This window comes from Ursus maritimus, unplaced genomic scaffold (genome assembly GCF_017311325.1).
Source record: "Ursus maritimus isolate PB19 unplaced genomic scaffold, ASM1731132v1 scaffold_9, whole genome shotgun sequence".
NCBI classification, from domain to species: domain Eukaryota; kingdom Metazoa; phylum Chordata; class Mammalia; order Carnivora; family Ursidae; genus Ursus; species Ursus maritimus.
Window position 1 is genome coordinate 34411019 of NW_024427107.1, and position 22307 is coordinate 34433325.

The window sequence follows — 22307 nt, forward strand, 5'->3', positions numbered from 1 at the left end:
TATACCATTGGATCCTATTGGCTAGTATCTTGGTAAGAGTTCTACTAACTCTTAAAGCAATTGGTTTTGTACTGGACAAAAAATAAATAAAATAAAATAAAATAAAATAAAATAGCAAAATTACAAAAAGCTGTTAGGAAGAATAACATGGAAGTAATTGTCACTTATTCTTACTCACTTGAGAATTAGTGATTCAGAATTTCCTAAACAGTGTTTCAGCTAACGCTTTGCTCAGATCTGGAATTTTTAAAATTATCTGTTAGAAACAAACAAACAAACCAATTTCAAGACTTTCTACATATAAGCTACAGGATATAAAAATGGAACAAAAAAATAATATATTATTAATTTTTTTTCTGTTGAAAGTGGTGTTGGATCTCCTTTTATCTATGTTCCTATTTGTAAACGTGAACACTCATGTGTGCCCACAGGACAAAGTGAAAATATGAAGCCTCCTGCTTTAGACACTCTGCAGTGGATTTCAGGGTTAAGCCATATCATCTGATAGTTGTGTCCATTCAAATTAAATTGCTTTGGCTTTGCTGAATTGTGTCCTGTGTCATAGAATAGCCTAATTTGAGTATGTTATTACTAGAAATGTCAGAGCTCATCTGACTGTACTCATTTGTAAAAATGTAGGTGTGGATGTAATTTCCAATATTCTTTCTATTAAGACACGTGGGAAATGTTTTTTTGGTTACAGTGCCAGTAATAGGTCTTTTCCTGAATGAGTACTTTGTTTTCATTTCAAGGATACTGTGACCCATTAAATGAATCATTGATCCTTCTTTGTGTTGACTACTAGAAAGCTTTGGGCTAAATTTGTGTCCCGTCTCTAGCAGATGTACAGGAACATTTGGTATGCTTTCAGTGTACTCATCTTACTTCTGACATCATCTCCTTTTCCTATCCTCATTTTCCCTCTGTCCCAATTTTCTCAGTCAGTCTTGATTTATTTTATTTTGTAGTTTTGCATGCATTTTTATAACAAAAACTTTTTAAGATATATCTTTTAACAGGAAAAGAAAATAAACTGAGTTCATATTAATCATTATCACCTAGTGCCAACCACCTAATTTAGATCATTTTACCCGTAGGGTGCCTGGGTGACTTAGTTGGTTAAGCATCTACCTTCGGCTGAGGTCATGATCTCAGGGTCCTGGGATGGAATCCTGCATTGGGCTCCCTGCTCTGTGGGGAGTCTCTTTCTCCCTTTGCCTCTGTCCCTGTGCTTTCTTTCTCTCTCTCTCTCTCTCTCTCTCTCTCTCTCTCTGTCTTAAATAAATAAATAAAATCTACAAAAAAAAATCATTTTACCCTTAATCAATATAAACAGTATGCTTTTGATTACTAGCATATCATTTTATTCATGGTTCAAGTAAGACTGTAGAGCAATTTATAAAAATGACCAATATTGTTACCAGAGAATTTTAGGGAGTGATTTTATTTTATTCATTTGCTTAATGAATTAATGTATAATAAAAGAGAATGGATGGAGGGAATAATTATATTAAGATAGCTCAGAAAATATTTTAATTAAATGAATAAAACCCAATCTTTCCCTTTAGAGACCTTCTAAAATGACTCAATAGGCTAGCATTTAATTTAATTAATCATTTGAAATGGTCAGTTTATTCTATTACATTCCCGGTCCTAAACATTATGATTGCTGTGGAGCATCTGTACTATATATACATGATTTTAAATTTTAGTTTAAATTAATATTCTCTAATATAAATATAAATAATAACTATAAGCACAGAGGAATTTTAAGAGATCTACTGTGACTACCTTGTTTTATATTCCTACCAAATCAATTTTGAAAATAAAGTTTAAGAAGCAAAAAGCAAATGTTATGTTGCAATATGAAAATTGCTCTGTTTCTAATTAGAACAAATGTTATGGTCTCTTAAAATTACTCTTGATTTAATGTGCTTACTTTCATGCATAATCATTGTGAGAAATCCTTCTGTTTGTAATCATAGTTTTTCAGAAGAAAAAACTAATATAAAGGAAATTTCTAGAGCTTGGCAAAAAAGCTTTCTGCTTTTGAAAATGGTTTTCACATTTTCTAAAAACTTACTGAAACAACAATTTTTTTCCTGCATAAATAATTTTAAAATAACAAAGATCATTTGAGTTTCTCTATTATTTTAATAGGAGTTTTATTTTTGAAATAAGAGAGTCACTATTGCAGCTACAATGAAATTTCCTTGTTGCCATTTGCCATGTGTATAAGGTGCAATATATTATTGCTCATGAAATACATAAAGTACAGAGAGTGAATGCAAATTGGTCAATTTATGCCTGTTATTTGATATATAATTAATGTTGTTAGGCTATTCCTATTGTACCCTTAAGTAAATCATGTACAAATGATTCAATCAGTTAACCAAATGACACAAAGAAGTTTACTAAAGTTGTACTACTTAACATGTGTTGACAACTCCAGGGATCTAATGACCCAAAAATTTCTACCATGATTGTTTTAATTCTATGTAGTAGGAAATTAGAGTCACCATATGATTTGACAACCTAATATATGACACATTCTATTGTTAACTGCACTGATTTAATTGAGTGCTTATCATTTCTGAAATGTGATGATCTTCTAATGGCCATGCATTTTTTTCAGGACCAAAGGCTTTAATTCTAAGGAAAATTAAAATTATGATTTACAACTTAAGAATAGAATTCCTTATTACTATGGATTTTTCTTCACCTTGGAAGATTAATGTTCTTTGTATTCAGAAAGATTAACAAAAATCTGAAGTCTTTCATTTATTCAGGTTTTTTTTCATGTTGTGATATTTAGCTATTTTTAGATTTGTATTTAAACTCACATGATTCAGGATTAAATTGCATCATGACACTAAGTATATGTATATGAAAGATAGCAACAGAGTTAAACAGAGAAAGAGACAAAGGGTTTAAGAGATAGGATGGCAGAAGGAGTATTTGCCAAGTTGACCTCATGAGGGACATAAAGTAATAACACACATTAACCAAGTAGCAATTACAGTCACTCTGGAAGTTTGTGCACAAAATGTAAAATATAATGTGATATGACCAGTTTGCTTCACTTTATTATTTTCATTTCCTTATAAGTTTTTTAATGAGGTATAATATGCATATAGTAGAAGTGTGCAGTTCTTAAGTGTACATGACAATAACCTGTAACCACTACAAAGTTCACAAAGTTCATGATACAGAACATTGCCAGCACCCCAAAAGCCTTCCTCATTTTCACTCCATGTCGTTGATTTCTCCCCAAAGGTAAGAGTTAATCTATCTTTCTCACAAGTTAGTTTCACTTTTTCTTGAACTTTGTATGAATAGAATTATATAGTATGCATTATTTTGTCATGGGCTTCCTCTCCTGATATTATGTCTATGACATTTATCAATGCTGTGGGCGCAGCAGTTTTTGATACTTTTTCGTTGATGAATGACAGTACTTGGTATAAATATGCTATTATTCTACATTATAAATATAATCAATTGATTTTACCATTTATGGACATTTTGCTTTTTCCGAGTTTTTGGTTGTTAAGAATAATGCTTTTGGACCTAGTGCCAGGTAAGATGGAGTAAACACATTCTTCCCTGTCTTTCTCACCTAATGAAGTTATAGAACCTGGACAGAATGCATAAGGAAGCTATTGAGCATTTTTTAATGTAAATAGTGACAGGTATATTGGAGAAGAAAACAAGAATTCAAAGTAACAGCAAACCGACAATGAGTTTATTATTTTTTCCCTTTAATTTTTCATGTTGGTTGGTCCTGTAGGTGAGTACAGTCTCAGAAGTACAAGGCAAAATGGGATAACTAATTCCCCAGCCTTCTGGCCAGGGAAATGGAAGGGGGACCACAGAGAACTGGAAAGTACCAGAGAGAATAACTAGATGAAGGAGTTCATGAAAGTCAGTCTATGAATTTGTTTTAAAAAAATCCTGAGCTCACACCTGAGCCGCGTATCTGTAGAACTATTCCTAATCAGCATTAAAAAAAGACTTCGAGAACTGAGCCAGCAGATAGACCACCACCCAGGCTGGCCATGTGTGGTGCATAATAGGGACAGATCTGAAGAGCACTTCAATGTCCTTGAAAACTTAACTGACAGTGGAATAACAGCCCACAAAAGTGCTGCAACTTACAGCCTGAACCTGACTAACCAGGTCTATTGCCTGCTTAAACAAAAATGGCACCATTCTCAATAGGATTAAAACAAGACACACACTCACACACATAATATAATATAATATAATATAATATAATATAATATAATATAAAACATTATATATATATGTATGGGGGGCATATATAAAATTTTGCTGTACATTTCTTACTCAAAATTTTGGTATCTGTTCTCCAAAAAAAAAAAAAAAAAAGGATTTATGTAAGGTGATGGATGTGTTAATTATGTTAATTAACTTGATTGTAGCAGTAATTCCACAATGTTTATGTATATGAAGTCATCATTTTGCAAACTTTAAACATTTACAATTTTGTCAATTATACCTCAAAAAATGGGGAAAATACATCAAATAAAATACAACTGAAACCATGAAATATTTAGGTACACTGAAAACTAAAAATAATTGTTGAGAAATACCAAAGAAGACAAGTAAATGCAGAGGTATACCATGTTCATGGATTTAAAGATTCAAAATTGTTAACATGGCAATCATTCCCAATTTGTTCTATAGTTAAACACAATTGCAATACAAATGCCAGAATGCTTTTCTCTACAAATTGAAAAATTGATTATAAAATTTATATGTAAATTTAAAGTATACAGAATAGCCAAAACAATTTAGAAATATATGAAAATATTTAAAATAGATGTGCACAATTTAGAAAAAGATGAACCAGATATCAAGATATACTATTGAGCTACACTGGCCAAAGGATATTTGTATAATGAATCAACAGAACAGAACATACAAATAGGAGTAGACACATGCAAGGAGAGAGGGAAACAAATTATAAGAGATTCTTAATTATAGAGAAAAACTAAGGATTGATGGAGGAGGTGTGTAGGAGATGGGCTAGATGGGTGCTAGGCATTAAGGAGGGACTTGTTATTATAAGCACTGGGTGTGGTATATATAAGTGATGAACCACTGAGTTCTACTCTTGAAACCAACATTGCACTGTATGTTAACTAACTAAAATTTAAATAAAAAATTGAAAAAGAAAAAAAAGGAGTAGATGCATGCATAGACGGTCAATAAAGTTGAAAACATATTTTAATGAAGAAAGAATAGCCTTTTCAACATATTGTGCTGTAAATATTGGATATACATATGAAAAACTATAAACTTTGTGCCTTATCCCACCTCATGGATACAATTTAACTAAAAAAAATGTTAAAAGCACAAATTTCAGAAGAAAACATGGAAGAAAACTTCTGCGACTTGGAGTAAACAAAGACTTATTAGACAAGAGAGAAAACATGAGTCATATAAAGAAAACAAAGTGATAAATTGAACTATAAAATTAAAAATTTCTGTTCATCTAAAATTAGATAATATTGGTGATTGTACAGTTCTGTGACTATAGGAAGAAAAACACTAAACTGTACACTGTAAAAGTGTAAATTTTATGGTATGCACATTATATCTTAATAAAATATTATCTAAAGTCATGGTTAATAAAATAAAACAGTAAAACCAACACTAGGAGAGCTTATTTGAAAGATATATATGCAATAAAGGACAGGGAATATAAAAATATCTCTTACAAAGGAAAAAAGGAAGACAAACTAAGAAAAATATGGTCAAATTTTGAACATAAGCTTCACAAAACATGACATACAAATAAAAAAGCACATGAGAAAATGCTCAACATAATTAGTCTTCAATATAATAAATAATAAAACTATAATGAAATATCACTACATAGGTAATAAAATTTAAAAAATTATAGTACTAAGGGTTGGTTAGGATGTAAAACTATTGGAACTCTCATACATTTTTGGTAGGAATGAATTATGATAAAATCTCTCTTTGAAAAACAGTTTGACAAAAATATAGAGGCTTAGAATGACGTTATTTTCTTCCAGAGGGAATTTTTCTTTCTAGTTGGCAGGAAGATTATTGGAAGATTATGATTTGATCATGATTGGCCTATTTTCAGGTTGCCCTTCCGCCGGTGTATAGATCTCTGGTGTCCTATGTCAAAGCCTGTGGTTCTATGAAAAGTATCTTCTTCCTGGAGCTATCTGTTCTACAAATATAGTCTAAAAATGATTCCTGGCATGAAGGATAAGATTATTAAAAGTATAGTCTTTTCTTTCAAGGAACTCAGAATTGCAGAATTGAACATAACTAAATTATATTAATACCTATAATATAGCAAAATTGGTTAGTTTTATGACAGTTGGAGAAACATTATGGAGTCACTTACATACTGATGTTTTCAGTGTTTTCTACTTTAGATTCTGAAATTTAAAAATATTTATTTTCCCAAACTCTGTTGCAGCTGGAGTGTTCATGTCACCTGATTAAACATTTAGAAGGTTCTCTACAGATGGCTTCACTTCTAAAGAAACAGACTATATCTCACTAGAGAAATGTTTTTGACCTTTCTCATTCTTCTAGCCTAGAACACAGGCTATGAAAAAAGAAGTGGCCATTTTGTTATCATGGTGCCTCAAACAGGTGTTGTAGCAAAAAAGATAGAAAGAGCCTGTTTCATTGTTTGCTTTAGTAAATTGAACAGCCTACCAACAGATCTGTATACCATTAATCCAATCAACCTATGACTTCTTTAAATCATCATAGTAGGGCTAGAATGCATTCTTATCAAAAACAATAAGACAAGGGAAAGGAACAGTTAATTTTGCAGGTAGAAATTATGAAGTATAGATGTAATGATTCTATATGAAACATTTTATCTAAGCTTTGAAGAATCAACAGAGTTTCCATATGTAGATGGTAGGAAGTGGTGAGATGATCTGTACTTGGAGCACCACATGAATCATTAAGTTAGTAAGGAAAACACAGGGTTGAAATGGAGAGATTGTGTTGGATATTTATGGCAGAGGAATCTCATAAGTTACTTAGTGTTATATTTTGTAATTTTTTGTTTTTTATATAGCCAGATCTTCTCCTACCATCACTAGTATTCCACCGAGATTTTTACGCAGGAAGGTATGCAGTCTATATTTCATAAAAAATTACTCATGTGGAAAACAGATTGAGGATATGAGTACAGGAAGGGTTTGATGTTGTTTATATATTCCAGGTATACTTAGTTCTGTGACTTCCATACATGTATATTGAATGATGTAATAAAAATATAATTCCTCAGTAATAAAATTCAAATACAATCAGTAAAACTTCATATGACATTAGCCTTTGATATTTTTAGAGGGATATCTATACATACAATCACAAAGGGTAAAATCAACAAGAGTGCTCCTTTTAAGAGTCCTAAGACTTTTAGTCTGTAGAACTTTTTTCTATTGACCTGACAGAGCTCCAGTTCATTGAACTTCTGGGCACAAAGCAAGGGACATCTGTTCAGTTGAGCTTTTCATAATTGATATGTTAATTAAAAATGACTTTTAGCTTTTTGCATTTTGTTTACTTTTCATGATACATATGCCCTGTGGCATTTGACAATGGGTGTTGTCTTAAAAATCTCAAATACAAATAAACAAAACAAGCTATTCATTATTGCTTCCGGACTTAAAGTTGTACATGATGTAAGTCTAAGTGCTTTCTTTAACCTTTCTCTGGCCAGAATATTCTGGGATTTCCTCCAGGATAAAGATCAGCTCAGTGCGATTCATGCATCTGTCACATCTGGACTATCTCAATGTAGCCTTGCCAATGTGTACAGAGACAGTGCAAAATTTGCTGTTTTCATGAAGTACAATGGCCTGCTTATATTTTGCAGCCAAAAGCACAAGTACATTACCAAATTCCCTACTTTTTAACGTAGATTCTCAACCATTATTTTTATTACTCATACTAACATCAATCACAAAATAATCAGGACAATTTTACGCTAAGCTAGAAACCACTCAGAATCTCTGTAAAATGTAAGAGAAAGGAGAACCCCCCCCCCCAGTCCTTTTTAATCATGGCTTTTAGAAAGTTATGGCCCATAGTTTGTGAGAAGAGATAGCACAGCTATAAATAATAACAAAAGAACACAGAGCAAACATAGCAAAGAACTGCAATGAACCTGTCCGAGTATGTACATAACCTGTTGGGAGTTTTTCCTGTTTTCTTTTCCTATGCAGCCCCCAACAGAGGATGTATTAATTTCTGAAAATGCTGAAGGTGGGTGGATGGAGGAACTCAGGTTAAATAGTTATATACTAGACAATAAAGTATTGAAAAAAATAGACTAAGAAAGGGAAAAATTATATTTTATAGACATAGATATAAATGTAGATATAGATATATAATACTTTCCAAAAGGTTTACGCTTTTACACTTCAAGATTAAAAATAATGCTTAACATTTCAACACGGACAAATACATACTAGGGTCCCTGTGATATTTGTGAGTAATAATGTATACCAATCTGAAAAATAATGAAATTTAACATTAACAGAAGAACCAACATGATGTGTTCAATGTATAATTCTGTTATAGTTCTACCCATTAATATAAAGCAAACCTTGAGTTTTCTAATTCATTTAATTTTCATCTTAAACCACGTTTTGTTATAACCAGACATCTTAAAAATAGCTAAACATGGAGTTAATTATTACAATTAATTTCCCTACAGGTCTAAGAATGATAAAACTAGATAACCTGTGGCTATCACAAGCATTAACTTTTTTTTCTAAAGAGATAAATCATACATGTGTCTCATCTTTAATGGTAGAAATGAATAATATCAAAATACTCCTGTAAGATACTGCTTCACTCATTTTAAGAAAGAAAAAAATAACACTCAGCTGAGCTTCCTTTTCCAAAAGATACTAGAGATATCTTTTTGATTTTCAATTCTCTTTGATTTTAAATTGCTATAGTTGTGTAGTTAATAGTTAACACAAAGCATTTGCTCTATGCTTTATATTTAATGACTTAAATCCTTACAATTCTATGAGGTAGCTGCATTATCATCTCTGTTTTTGAGATATGGACATTGAGGTACAAAGGAGTTGGATAAATTTCCCAAAGTCATTTGGTTCATAAAGCTCATGACTGGAAATTGAATCCAGGCTATCTGGCTCTAGTGCCCATGCTCCTACCCATTCTATATACTGTATCTTCAGGAATCTATTCTAGAAATGACATCTTTCATATTTATTTTCATATTCTAGAAACTGTAGGCAAAGCACTATTGATCCACACTTTTATTTAAGTATGGCACAATTCTGTTTTATTTAATCTAGGTATTGGATATATATCTTTATGAATTCTTTTAAAAATGTTAACCAGTGTGCAATTGACAAATTTGACTTCCTTTTAGCTTTTTTCTTTACTGCTTATATGATAGTACAGTCAAATATGTTTAAATGTTTATTTTTATCAAATTTTATTTAATGGTTTCAGGATAGTCTTAAAGTCTCTACTACCATCTTTGGAAGTCTTTTGCTTATAAATACCGTTCATAGAAATTCTGTGGATAACCAAAATAAATCTGGAACTTAATTCCTATACCATTTAAAATGAAGTCAGTAAAAAGAAAACATTCACATCAACTCAGTTAAGTGTGAAATAGTGTGCATGCCAATAATCCATCATTGCTCTGATGACTATTGACTACCAAGACATTCAATGTCTCATCTTTTATTAAAGTTTGACAAAATAGTCTTGATAATTTAGGCATCACTGGCTTTTCAACTTAGTCCTGAATTTATTGAATTTGAAATTTAGTGGTCTTTGGCAGATCCTTGGTAACAAATGGTACCTTGGGGCATGATGCATTCAAGATAGTCCATCACACATTCAAATTATGTAAGGTTAATATTATTCTGTTTTCACTCGCTTTAAAAGCTAGCAGGGTTCTGGCACTGCCTTGGAAACTCACTGAATGTTAAATTGCAATTTCACTTCTCTGTTGAAAGGGGTTTGACTCATGTACAAATTACCACTTTACCTATTTATTTTATTCTGTGTCACCTCATATTTGCAATGACTTCTACTACTTGAACTAAGGTATTCAATTTTATCCATTTTTATGGATCATGTACTCTCCTGCTTATCATCTTGTGGTATTCCATTCATGTGCGTTATGGTGATCTAGCATCCTAGATCCAATATTGTAATAATGGACATATTTTTGGTAATTGACTAATATATTTATCTAGACCAGATCCATTTGATAAAAGCGATGATAAATCTTAGAATTGAAGAAAACAATAATTTCTAAGGAAGTCACAAGTGAATAGTGCTTATTTCTTTAGCAGTAAAGAAATTCATTTAGCAATAAAGCTGACACTTACCTAGTGATACCTTCTTTTATTTATCTCTTGCATTATTTAGTATTTAAAATGTTTACACCCTGCATCCCCAACAAGCTTATACATTTTTAAACTAAGAGCAATACTTTTTTATTTGAGACATTCCACAACAGCACTCAACTCTTTAAGGCAGATAAATGAACATCTTTATTTTTTAAAATAATTTTTATTTTGTTATATTAGTCACCATACAGTACATCCCCAGTTTTTGACGCAATGTTCCATGAATCATTATTTGCGTATAGCATCTTTAAATGATTGATTGAAAACAAAAATATGCAGTGAGTTAATATTTCCATAGTTTACCATCAAGACTGAAACAAGTGAAATCTATTATTGAATCCAGGCCAAATCACATTTTGCTAATGATTTTCAATGTGATTTAACAAATCTGATATGTTTCTAAAATTAATGACCTTCCCTCTAAGCCCAGAATTTCCTTATTTGACAATACATAATCCAGACTCTTTTGTCAAATTTGCTATCAGGACCTTTCCAGCAATGACAGATGAACATAGACGCTCAGGAATTTTGTGTAATATTGCTCACAGATCACATGCACTCAATGGTAATAGATGATTTAGAAAGTCTTAGGTACATTTGGATTATACAACCTCTAACCGTTCCCCAATTCTAAAACTTTCATTCATATGCATGTCTTATAGGTTAGAGTCCAAGTGACTTAGCTAATACAAGTCCATCCATGATTCAGCTCCTGACAACTTCTCCAGGGTCCTCTCCTGACATTTACTCTTCTTTACTTTATGCTCCGCCAATGCCAAATTGCTTTAAATTTCTTAAATGCACCATCTTATTTCACACCTCTGTGCTTTTGCCTATGTTGTATTTTTCTCTTACAAACCTAGTAAGTAAGTTCATTTTTCAAATCCTCTCCATGGGAAGCCTCCCCTCTGAAGCCTCTCTGAATGCTGCACACCTGCTGGGAAGGTTCCTGTCTCCCTTCCTTGTTCCATTTTGCTTCTGGACCTTGCATGTTATTTAATTTCATTTATCAGTCATTTAAAATTACCTCTCCCTTCTACTAAAACATAAGCTGCTTAAGTGCAGAAGCAGTGTCTTCCTGTTTCTACCTTAACCTCTGTTAAAATGTTAGCATAAGCTGAACAAAGAGTCCACCTGGTACAACTGTTATATTTTATAAATAGAGACTGATTTTATAAATGTTAGAATGCCATTTTTATATTTAAAAAGTTAATTGATGTTTTATTTAGAATCGTCAAAGTATAAACCAGAAAATTATTGCATGTGAACTGAGAGCCCTAGCTCAAGTAATTCATTTATGTTTCAGTTCTGTATTGCAAAAAATAAGAAGGCCTGTGTTCTGATTATGCATGTTCCCATAAGAATTAGCATTGAGTTGGCTTAATTTCCTGTCTTGAAATAGGAAAATCACAATATTCTTTCTCAAAATCCTTTTGGTACTTTCATGAGTAATTTATTTGACAGGATATCTTTGCAGACCTATGTTCTTGCTATCGAAATTCCAACTTGCATGTTCCTAGAACTTATCATTGTTAATGTCTGTCAGTGGTTATCTGTAAGGTGGGAAGTGTGGCTGGAAGAAGTGAGAAGATAAGAATTTTTATTTTTATTTCAGATACTTTTGTACTTTCAAACCCTTTACAATATGATCCATGTATGTATTTGTTTTAGTAAAGAAAATAAATAGCAAATTTGACTGAATGTGTTTCAACAACCATTTAGTCCCTTTCCTTAGAGAGTATTTTATTATGAAAGAATTGGGTTTGAAATAATTTGGGGTTGAAATGTGTTCTTTATATATTGTCTTCAGTATTCTTGACCAGACACCAGATACTTTTTCAAAATCTTGATTCATGTTTCTAGGATGAAATATACAGAAGATAAATGAAATAAAAATTAAGGTCCTTCTTGTCCCCTAATATTTCTTCCTTCTAACACAAAATAAAACATCTCTACTAGAAATCCATATATGAAAATCACAGTAAACATATTACTCAATGATCCAGATACACGCTTCCATTTTCCAATTCAAAATGAATTTGGAAATATAAACAGATATTTCACCTAATGTTCTTTTTAATTCATCTGGAAAGTTAATACACAAATGTTAGTAATTTCTGATATCCTGCCACTATTTAGTTATCTATAATTTCCTAATTTAAGTGTTTCAAAGTCACATTTCCAATGATAATATTTATTTTTAAGTTTAAATTTCCTCTCTCTTAAGTCTTTACAAGATGCCTTTTCCCCAGTTTGATTTTTTTAAAATCTTTTTCCATGTTTTCTTGTACCAAAATGTTATTATCAACTCACATTTGAATGCTAGCTTAGTTGAGTAAATAACCACAGTTTCAAGATTATTTTATTGTTTCATTGTTCGTTGTTGCAGATAAACGATCTGAAATCAACTGTGTTATGGTTTTTTCCCTGTGTTATGCTTTTTTCTTAAGTTTCTGTCTTGACTCTCCTTTGTTCTTGAGGTCATTAATTTCTGAACATGTGCTCTTGCCAATGAAAGTTGTGCTTTTTGTTTTGAATTTATAACTTTCAGAAACTTAAGAAAATTTCTTTGTTGTCTACCATTTATTCATTTTTTCATTCATTCAGTCATTCAACAAGTATTTATTAAGTGTCTACTATGTTTGAGACAGTACTCTGAGTACAGGGGACGTAGTAGGTGACAAAACAGAGCAGGTGCCTGCATTCTGACAAAAAGACTGAAAATAAAAGTGTACATAAATTATTTGACTGTAATCAGCATTGTAGGGATAAATATAGCAGAGCTAGAGAAAGATGGGGTGCCCCAGATTGGGTTGGAGGGGTAATTTTATAAAGCATAAACAGAGAAACCCTTATGGATATACTGACATTTGAGCAGAGACCTGAAGGAATGAGTCAAACATTTATCTTTTGGAAGTGTGTCCCAGACAGAAGGAACAGACATATTCAAAGGTCCAAACAAGTGCGAAGAATATAAAGAAGGCCAGAGTGGCTGGAGTGGATGAGGGGAAGAGATGAGTTCAGAAAGGTAGTTGTGGCATCTGAACACTAAAGTTCTCATGTTATAAAAGGTTCTAATCTCTGTTATCCCTTCTGGCACATGTGAAATCCATATTGGCTCTTCATTTTTCTAACTTTATTCATTCTTTCCACTTTAATTCCTTTGTACTTTTTAATGTATTAAGATAAAACCTCTGTTTAATCTTACAGCTTACCTAAGTGAATCATCAAGTCTATCTGTTTTACTATTCATCTGATGCAGGAAGTTTTAAAAAATATATCTAGTTATGTTTTTAATTTCCAGGAATGTGATGTAACATTCTATTATGTATAAATGTATCTATTATGCTCTTTGAATTTATGTCTATATTTGTAGACATCCACATCAGTTTGTTGGAATTCTCATCTTCAACCCAGGTATGAACTCTGTACAAAACCAAGAAATGCAGATTATGCTTAAAGAAGCCTTAGCTTTTTTGGACCATGTGGACATAGTCGGCAGCAGGGGAAGATTACTGAGTTTACCATTGATGTGTAGCTGGGCTCTTGATTCCTTCAGCAGGTATATGTGTGAGCCTAATAGCAGCAGGATGGTGTAAAACTCTGATAATGCTACCCTGTTTCTCTGACCCAAAGCCTATACTGGCCTCCCAAAATAAAGCTCATCATTCACCATTCTAATCGCGGAATTATTTAACTTTATTCTGAGGACTTATACTGACGTCAGGCACTCTGATGAAGAAACATTCAAAAAGGCCACTTAAGATATGCATTAACTGGCTGGTCTCTCAAGCAAATGTTCCTTCTGTAGGAAAAGTTTCTTGTTTCTTGTTTTTTGTTTTGTTTTGTTTTGTTTTGTTTTTAATACAGCTAACATTTATGTATATGAGGTTATTATTATCTTTGTCAGATTCCTTGAGCTTTCTTATACAGTATCTTAACTATTTACTTGATAAAGACTAATTTTTTTCAGAAGCTACAAGAATATTTTCCAAATCTGCCCCCCATTATCAAATGTTAAGTAGGTGCAATTCTCAGAATAGCAAAGTTCTTGAATAAGACAACTCAGAAATTTATATCTCTTACTACTTTGACCATTTTACTGTAAAAAAGGATACCTTTGCATAAATGAGTTTAAAATATTTTACTGCACTAAAGAAACTTCCAATAATTCAAATCCTAATAACTATTTTGTTCTAGAACCACACATATTTTTTTCCTGAGAAATTGAGGTTACCATGACAAATTTCCTGAGATAATAATACCATCATTTTTCCAAAAAAATAAATACAAGTAACAGAGTATGAACATAACTTTATTGTATTGTATGAGAAATTTGAAGTTCAAGGATTTCATTATTGGAGTCTGTTATTTTTACTGCATATTTTTATGTTAAAAATGATATCGCAAATGCCAAGTGTGTTGCTTCTCATCTCAAATGTGTTTTTCTGGTTAGGAATACCCACAGGCATTCTGAAAGGGAACCCAACAATTTAATTGGAAATAATAAAGAACTGGGCTAAAGAAAGATGTTCAGAATAGAGAAAAGAAGATGGATTGATTGCATTAAATCCATCATGATCTTTATTTAAAAATATCTTATGTAGAACATATAAACGTATTTATTGTCTCAGATAACAGAACAAAGATTAATGGTTGAAAGTCATAAGGGATTTTATTTTAAGTCAGTATAAGATAGCCTTTTATAAAGACCTATATATTCAGCAATGGCTCGTGTTCACCTGAGAAGTAGTAAGACTCCATCCACTGGAAGTGTTGAGGATAAGATTGGGATGCCTTGTGTCAAGAAAATTATAGAGGAAATTCCAGGACCATGGTGCTAATGTAAATATGTCTAAGGTTCTGTTTCAAAGATTCTATAATCTTTTCCTAAATGTTTTACACAAATACCAGAGTCAAAAGTTTTGTCTGCGTTTCAGGTTAGATTAGTTCTTCAGAAAGCTAGTTGCTGTTTTGCTTTTGCTGAACAATAGATTTTGTTTTACTTTATTAAGTAATCTCTCATTTATTAACAATACTCTAAATGAATTTCTTTCTAAAATTACAAAAATAGTACACTTTGTTATTTTTATGCTTTTTTAATATGTTGGATGTTTAGATTATAAGAATCTAATCCCCCCAAGATTAAATTTTACCAAACAATTACTGTGAATTTTAAAAAGTGTATATGTAATAGTTAGTAAGTATTTTCTTCTACTCAAAGTGCATTTTTTTTAAGGGTGTTAGGTTTGAGAGCTGGAGTAAAATGAGTTAGCTAATATTTGCTACCTACCTATAGAATCTTCAGTATCTTCACCTATAGATTATCTCCTAGGTCTCCCATTTCTAACAGCGCCAAAATTGGATGGGTCCATAAGGGTTATTTAAATAAGAATCAAAACATACTATATAGAACTGCCTTGTGAAAATAACTCCTTACAACAAAATATGAACAAATCTATTACAACATGTCAACTGCCAGAAAAAAAAAGATATTTGTCATGTTAAAAATCTCAATATTGATTAGAATTTCTCTATCATTTTTCCATGATTTTTGTTTCTATCTTGTGAAATGATCAACCGTAAACTATCCTTGAAGTTGACAAAGACCTAAAAATAATGTTATGACAGAAACTAGCTGGTTGCTCACCAAAATCTTTTTACTTTCTTCCTGAACACACAGCTAGATTGCATTTTTCAGATTTCCTTGTAATTTCCATATTCTCCCACTCGTGATCCTTCATTCTCCATCTTCCCTTGTCTAGAGGAGGACTCTGAGGCCTCTAGAATTGAGAAGCCACAGATGGAGCTTGGGTTCCTGAGTGTCTATGCAAAGCGGTACCACTACCCATCCCTACCAACCTTCTTTGGAATATGACAGGAGCAAGAAATAAATAGTGTAGTTTGTTGGTTGTGTCTGTTAACCTATCATTTATAATAGGAGTCAGATAAGGTATAGTTTTTATTGAACTTTATGGGAAAGCATCATCAGTGTTATCACTGAAAACATAAAATACCTATTTCAGTGTAACTTTGCTCTGTTTATTTTTATTTTTTTAAGATTTATTTATTTGTTTTTGAGAGAGAGAGAGACCATGCAGGGGATGGGGGGCAGAGGGAAAAGGAGAGAGAAACTTAGGCAGACTCTGTGATGACCAGGGACCCCAGTGTGGGGCTGGATCTCAGGACCCTGAGCCAAAACCAAGAGTTGGTCACTTAACTGACTGTGCCACCCAGGCACCCCTGATTATTTTAAGGGTTATTTATCTTCAAATAACCTGAGAATTCTTCAAGAACAACAACCAAAAATGTCATTCATCTGTGTAGTTTTTGGCTTCATTGGCATATAATGGGAAATACACAGAGTTTATTTAATTAAGTAATTAATTAAAAGCCAAGGAACCAATCAAATGACAATTAAAAGTAGCAGATGAATTCAAGAAAACCATGGATTATCAACCTTAGACGTTTCCCAGGCTAAATTGCATTTGCAATAGGCGATAAAGGTACAATAATAATAGAATAATCACAAAAGCTCATTTCATTGTATCAGTGAGGCAACGTGCTCTGTGGTTACCAAAGACAGGGTAGTCTGGACAGATGGCAGTAGTAAGCACAGCTGATGATTCTACTAGTGGGTACTATGTGTAAGCTAGATGGATAATAGTTAATGATTTTCATGTTATACTAAACCTTCAAAAAGATTTAGTTTTAAAATTTAAATCCAATTGCACATGTGTCAAATAGTGTGACATCAGGCTTTATACATTTTCTTGATGAATAAGCTAGAAAAAAGGATGAGAGGGAAAGATATTTTAGGAAAAGTGGGAAGAGAGAGATTACACAAGAAGGATTAAAAAAGATGAAGAAATGTAGAAAAAACAAAAATTTGGGATTCTAGATTTAAAACTTCTAATAATGAAACTACATTAAATATACTATAATAGGGGCGCCTGGGTGGCACAGCGGTTAAGCGTCTGCCTTTGGCTCAGGGCGTGATCCCGGCGTTATGGGATCGAGCCCCACATCAGGCTTTTCTGCTATGAGCCTACTTCTTCCTCTCCCACTCCCTATAATATATATTCTAAATATATATTCATCATATACTTTATTTTTAGTAGTATTGTGTATATACATATGTTATATTTAATTCCAAATGTAGGGGAAAATTAAAAATAATTAAGCATTACCCAGAATGGGTTCCTAGTTGAGTAGATTAATATGTTGACCAAATATGAAATAATGCCTTCTAAATTACAAAAGGATTCAGAAGATGGAAAGTGTACTTTTTTTCAAGTGTTGAGAGATAAAACGTTCTTTATCTTTGGGTTGGGAAACAACCAATTTACTTAACTCATAAGTACATCTCAACTTTGCTAGTGATTCAGGATTTATCTTTTTCTTTGGATCTGTGAAAATGTGTTTTATTTTATATTTATAAGACAATATTTTCGGGGCGCCTGGGTGGCACAGCGGTTAAGCGTCTGCCTTCGGCTCAGGGCGTGATCCCAGCGTTATGGGATCGAGCCCCACATCAGGCTCTTCTGCTGTGAGCCTGCTTCTTCCTCTCCCACTCCCCCTGCTTGTGTTCCCTCTCTCGCTGGCTGTCTCTATCCTGTCGAATAAATAAATAAAATCTTTAAAAAAAAAAAAAAAAGACAATATTTTCAGGGGTGCCTGGGTGGGTCAATCGATTAAGCATCTGCCTTCATCTCAGGTCATGATCCCAGGGTCTGGGATTGAGTCCTGCATTGGACTCTTTCCTCAGCATGGAGCCTGCTCCTCCCTCTTCCTCTGCCTGCTGCTCCCTTGTTTGTGCTCTCTCTCTCTGTGTCAAATAAATAAATAAAATCTTAAATTTTTTTTCATGACTAGAAACAAATTGTAAGAAACAATTTAATAGTCAAGTCATTTAAATAACTTAGGACCACCACAAATATGTAAAAGAAGTTGATTCTCCAAGTTAAACTATTACATTTATTTGCATGTACTCACAACGGAATTATTGGATTTGTGACAAAATGTAAGATCTGAAACAAATAGCTCAGTTGTAAATAGTGTCAGTTGACTTTTTCACAATTAGCTTATTCTCAATTATATATATATGTATACATATGCACATACACAAATATATGCACATATGTATTTTGTATATATATGAGTATATATGTAGGGATATATGTACAGAGTATATATGTAGGAGTGTTTCCTCTTTCCATTTCCTTCCCTTCCTGCACACTTTAGTCCTGAAGCCATGGGTGGGTGGGGCAGCACCAGCAAGGAAGTGTGCCCTCCAGGACAGGGTGTGGAGGCCCATGCAGGACAATGTGGCATCTACCTAGTAGGGTGGCATGGCAGGGTATATTGGAGCCTGAGACAGCTGATGAGGGCATCCAGATAGAAGGACAGTAGACACAGAGCATGGCTTAGAGTAAGGATGAAGGGTAGGGTTCAGTGCTGAGTGTCCTAGCCTGTGCAGTTTGAGAAGGTTGCCTGCTTGGGAGGACTGTCCCACGGAGGGCATGAGAGCACAAGAGGATGGAGTATAGGTCCTGTCAGAAGGGTCCAGAAGTTCTGCAAATATTTTGCAGTTTAGCAGGGTAAGGAGAGAACCAAACACTGGTATTGCAGCCTGAACAGGATGAGAAGGACCTTCACAGGTAAGGGGACAGGTTCACTGAGAAGACACTGAGAATATATTTGAGTGGGCTAAAAATGAATAATAGGGAAAGCCACATGGATTTGGGGCAAAAAAAGACTAAGAATTTATTTGACTAGTGCAAATAAATCATCTTTGTGTGTTATAGTCTTTTATTTTATTATTTTATGTAGAAAGAGTATGAAAGTAATAAAACTAATTATAGCTTAAAAATCTAATGGATCATTAATATTATTTTCAAAAGAAAAATAATTTTGGCAGCAGAATAGAGATTGGAATGTGGAGGGTATCATAATCTAATACATGAACAAAATTCTACTCTTACAAAACCAGATGATGCTACCAGGAAATCTAACATGCACTGGTCAGCATTTCTTACACATATGAGAGGATCTAGGATTTCCACTCCCTGCATATGTTTAGTGTGTCACCCTGGACATCTGCTAATGTTGAACATCTGTTTTTTGTTTTCATTGAAAGATGTCTCATTTGGGCTGCCAAAAAGAGAATGGGGTCATTAGTTATTCTACAGTGTGAAGTTATGCAGCAGATTATCCTTGTATGAGGAATAATAATGTCAGGAAAGCCATAGCCACTACATTTAATCCTAAGGTTTGCTTTACACTGGGAGTCATTACAAGTATGATTCCAAAAGTCATTGCCAAACTATCACAAATCTCCAAATAAAAACAAAAGTAGTTTTATATAGCATTTATCACCCAGGAATCACTGTAAACTGATATTATCTGAATACTAAAGTAAAGATACTTATGCGCCTGTGAATTACCAAGGTTTGAATTATGTTTAGTGTAGTTTGTATTCATATATGTTTGCTGAAAATGAATACTCTATGTGACTTACTCTCTATTACATTGTTTATTTGATTATTTTATTACCTGTGGCACGTATTGTCCATCATGTTGAACAACTGGAAACTTACTATTTTATGTGAAAGATCATATTCCTGAAGAAAAATAAGTTGCTGCATATTATGTATTTAATACTTTTATTATATGATATAATGTATGAAACCAAATTTATTATCACTTGGATTCTTTTGACTATACATAGACCATAAGGTACTATTACAGGTTTTGATATGAACAGCTCATATGTTAAGTGGTACTCTCTTTTTTCTGCTTAAGAAATCAGTTTTTATATCCATGTGTTTGTGTCCTTCTAAGTTATGTAAAATACAATCGATGAGCAATCATGTCCTTCTAAAATGTAAAAATATCCTTTTGCATTTGAGAACTAGAAGCTTTCTGGGAGATAATTAGTAAGAGAAATGTTGATTTTTAATTTTTATGTACATTTTCTATAAATTCAACATAAATGTAGACCTGTATTCACTCACTGTGTTCATAATTTGAATTTAAAAGCAATAAAAACAAAAATGATGATATACACAGAAGAAATGGAATAATTTCAGTGTGACATAGTAACCCAGAGATCATGCTGAGCAAGACTTTATTTTAAAAATGTGGTTCATCCCTCTGTTTCTTAGCTGTTTTCTATTTTATAAAATGGAAGTGTTATGAAGATACCAGAATACCTGGAAAGACTGTGTGTGTATGTGTGTGACTTTATATAAATATAATTAAGTTATTTGATAATTACCCATTATAAGCTACCAATAGAACTTTATTTCAAAACCCTGTTTGTCTTGAAGATCTGACTTTGTCTTCATATCTGATGCTTGGCTCAAGTTATTGCATCTCTTTTTGTCATGTTCCTATTCAACATCTCAGCCATTGTTTTCTAGCTGCCCACAGTTATACATGTTCAAGGTTTGCTTTGATTTTAAATCTAGTAGTTTGAATCACAGTACAGAATACGAAATAACTGAAAAAGTATTGGCTCATTTAATCAATCAAATCTTATTTTCTTGTAGGAGGATGTCATAAATGAATATTTGCAAAGGGAACAAAAAAAGGAATGGAAAAATTTCAAGGTACAGTACTATATATTACAACAAAATTTATAAAGTAACTGATCATTCTTTCCTTATGGTAACCTATATTAAATTAGTGATAACTTTTTCAAAGAGGAGGAATATTAGGAAAAATAATTATAATAAATTGATGTTGAGGAAAACAGTTCTAATGAAAAAAATTGCTTAATTCTTTATAGCTTAGTACTGTCTTGTAAGAAACATGTAAAATAAATCTGTAGTAATTCCATTTTTTTCCCAAATTTAAAGAGAAGAATATGCATTAAGTACCTACTCTGTGCTAAGCAATTTATATATGCTGTACCATTTAACCTCTTTAACTACAGTTATTGTTTTTCTTATTTTATGGCAAAGGAACCTAAGGACTATGGAGATAAGGAACTTGTTCAAATGACACAGATAGCTAGTATATACTGCCAGTAATACAACTTGGGTTTGCCCAATTCCAGAAGCAATGAGTTATTTTTAATTTTATGGTTCTTTCTGTGAGACTATAGCATGAAGTTGTCAAGTGAAGATAAAACTATCTTTATTTTATAATACCTATGCCAAAGGAAAAATTAGTGACTGTGGTGATTTTCACACTGCTATGGAATTAATCTAACTTTTTGGCACTTGAAAATTTGACTCCCAGAATCATTATCATTATTATCACCATCATCATTACCAGTATCCCCACCATCACTTATCCAACAGTGGGTGAAACCCTTCAAATACCTCATTTGTGTATCTCTTTAAGTGAATTTAGAAACAAAAAAGGAAAAACTCTGGAGACTGTAGGACAGCTAAGACACATAGTCTCCAATATATGAAGAAAATTTTAAAACACAGCATAAGGAAATAAGACAATGCATCACCTTTTAAGGTAGCAACCTTTCTTTATTTTTCTGGCTAAGATGATAGATTAATCTGGTATGAGACACCACATAATTAATAGAAAGTAAAAATAACAGGCAGAAATTTTAAATAGGGCATTTTATTTAAAAAAAAAACTCCAATGCTATATAATTTAACCTCTTTTTTTAAACTTATTTTACTTAAATTCAATTAGTTAACATATAGTGTGTCATTAGTTTCAGATGCCCATCACCCAGTTACCCCATCCCCTGTAATTTAATCTCTTTAGCTACAGTTATTGTTTTTCTTATTTTATGGAAATAAATAAATAGAAAAAAGGGTAAAAGTCTTCAAACAGCTCAATCTTGGGCTCTAGATGTAGGACACCATAGGTAAGCATTGCACAATTACTACATGA

The 22307-nt window shown here is 32.6% G+C and overlaps 1 long non-coding RNA gene across 1 annotated transcript in view; it reads left to right on the plus strand.

Moving 5' to 3' along the window:
* Positions 1 to 21016, plus strand: part of LOC103661407 — a 41718-nt gene extending 20702 nt beyond the window's left edge. Inside the window, exon 3 of the long non-coding RNA XR_568061.1 lies at positions 20993 to 21016. This is a non-coding gene — a long non-coding RNA (uncharacterized LOC103661407). The remainder of the gene's footprint in view (positions 1 to 20992) is intronic.
* Positions 21017 to 22307: the final 1291 nt, after the last annotated feature.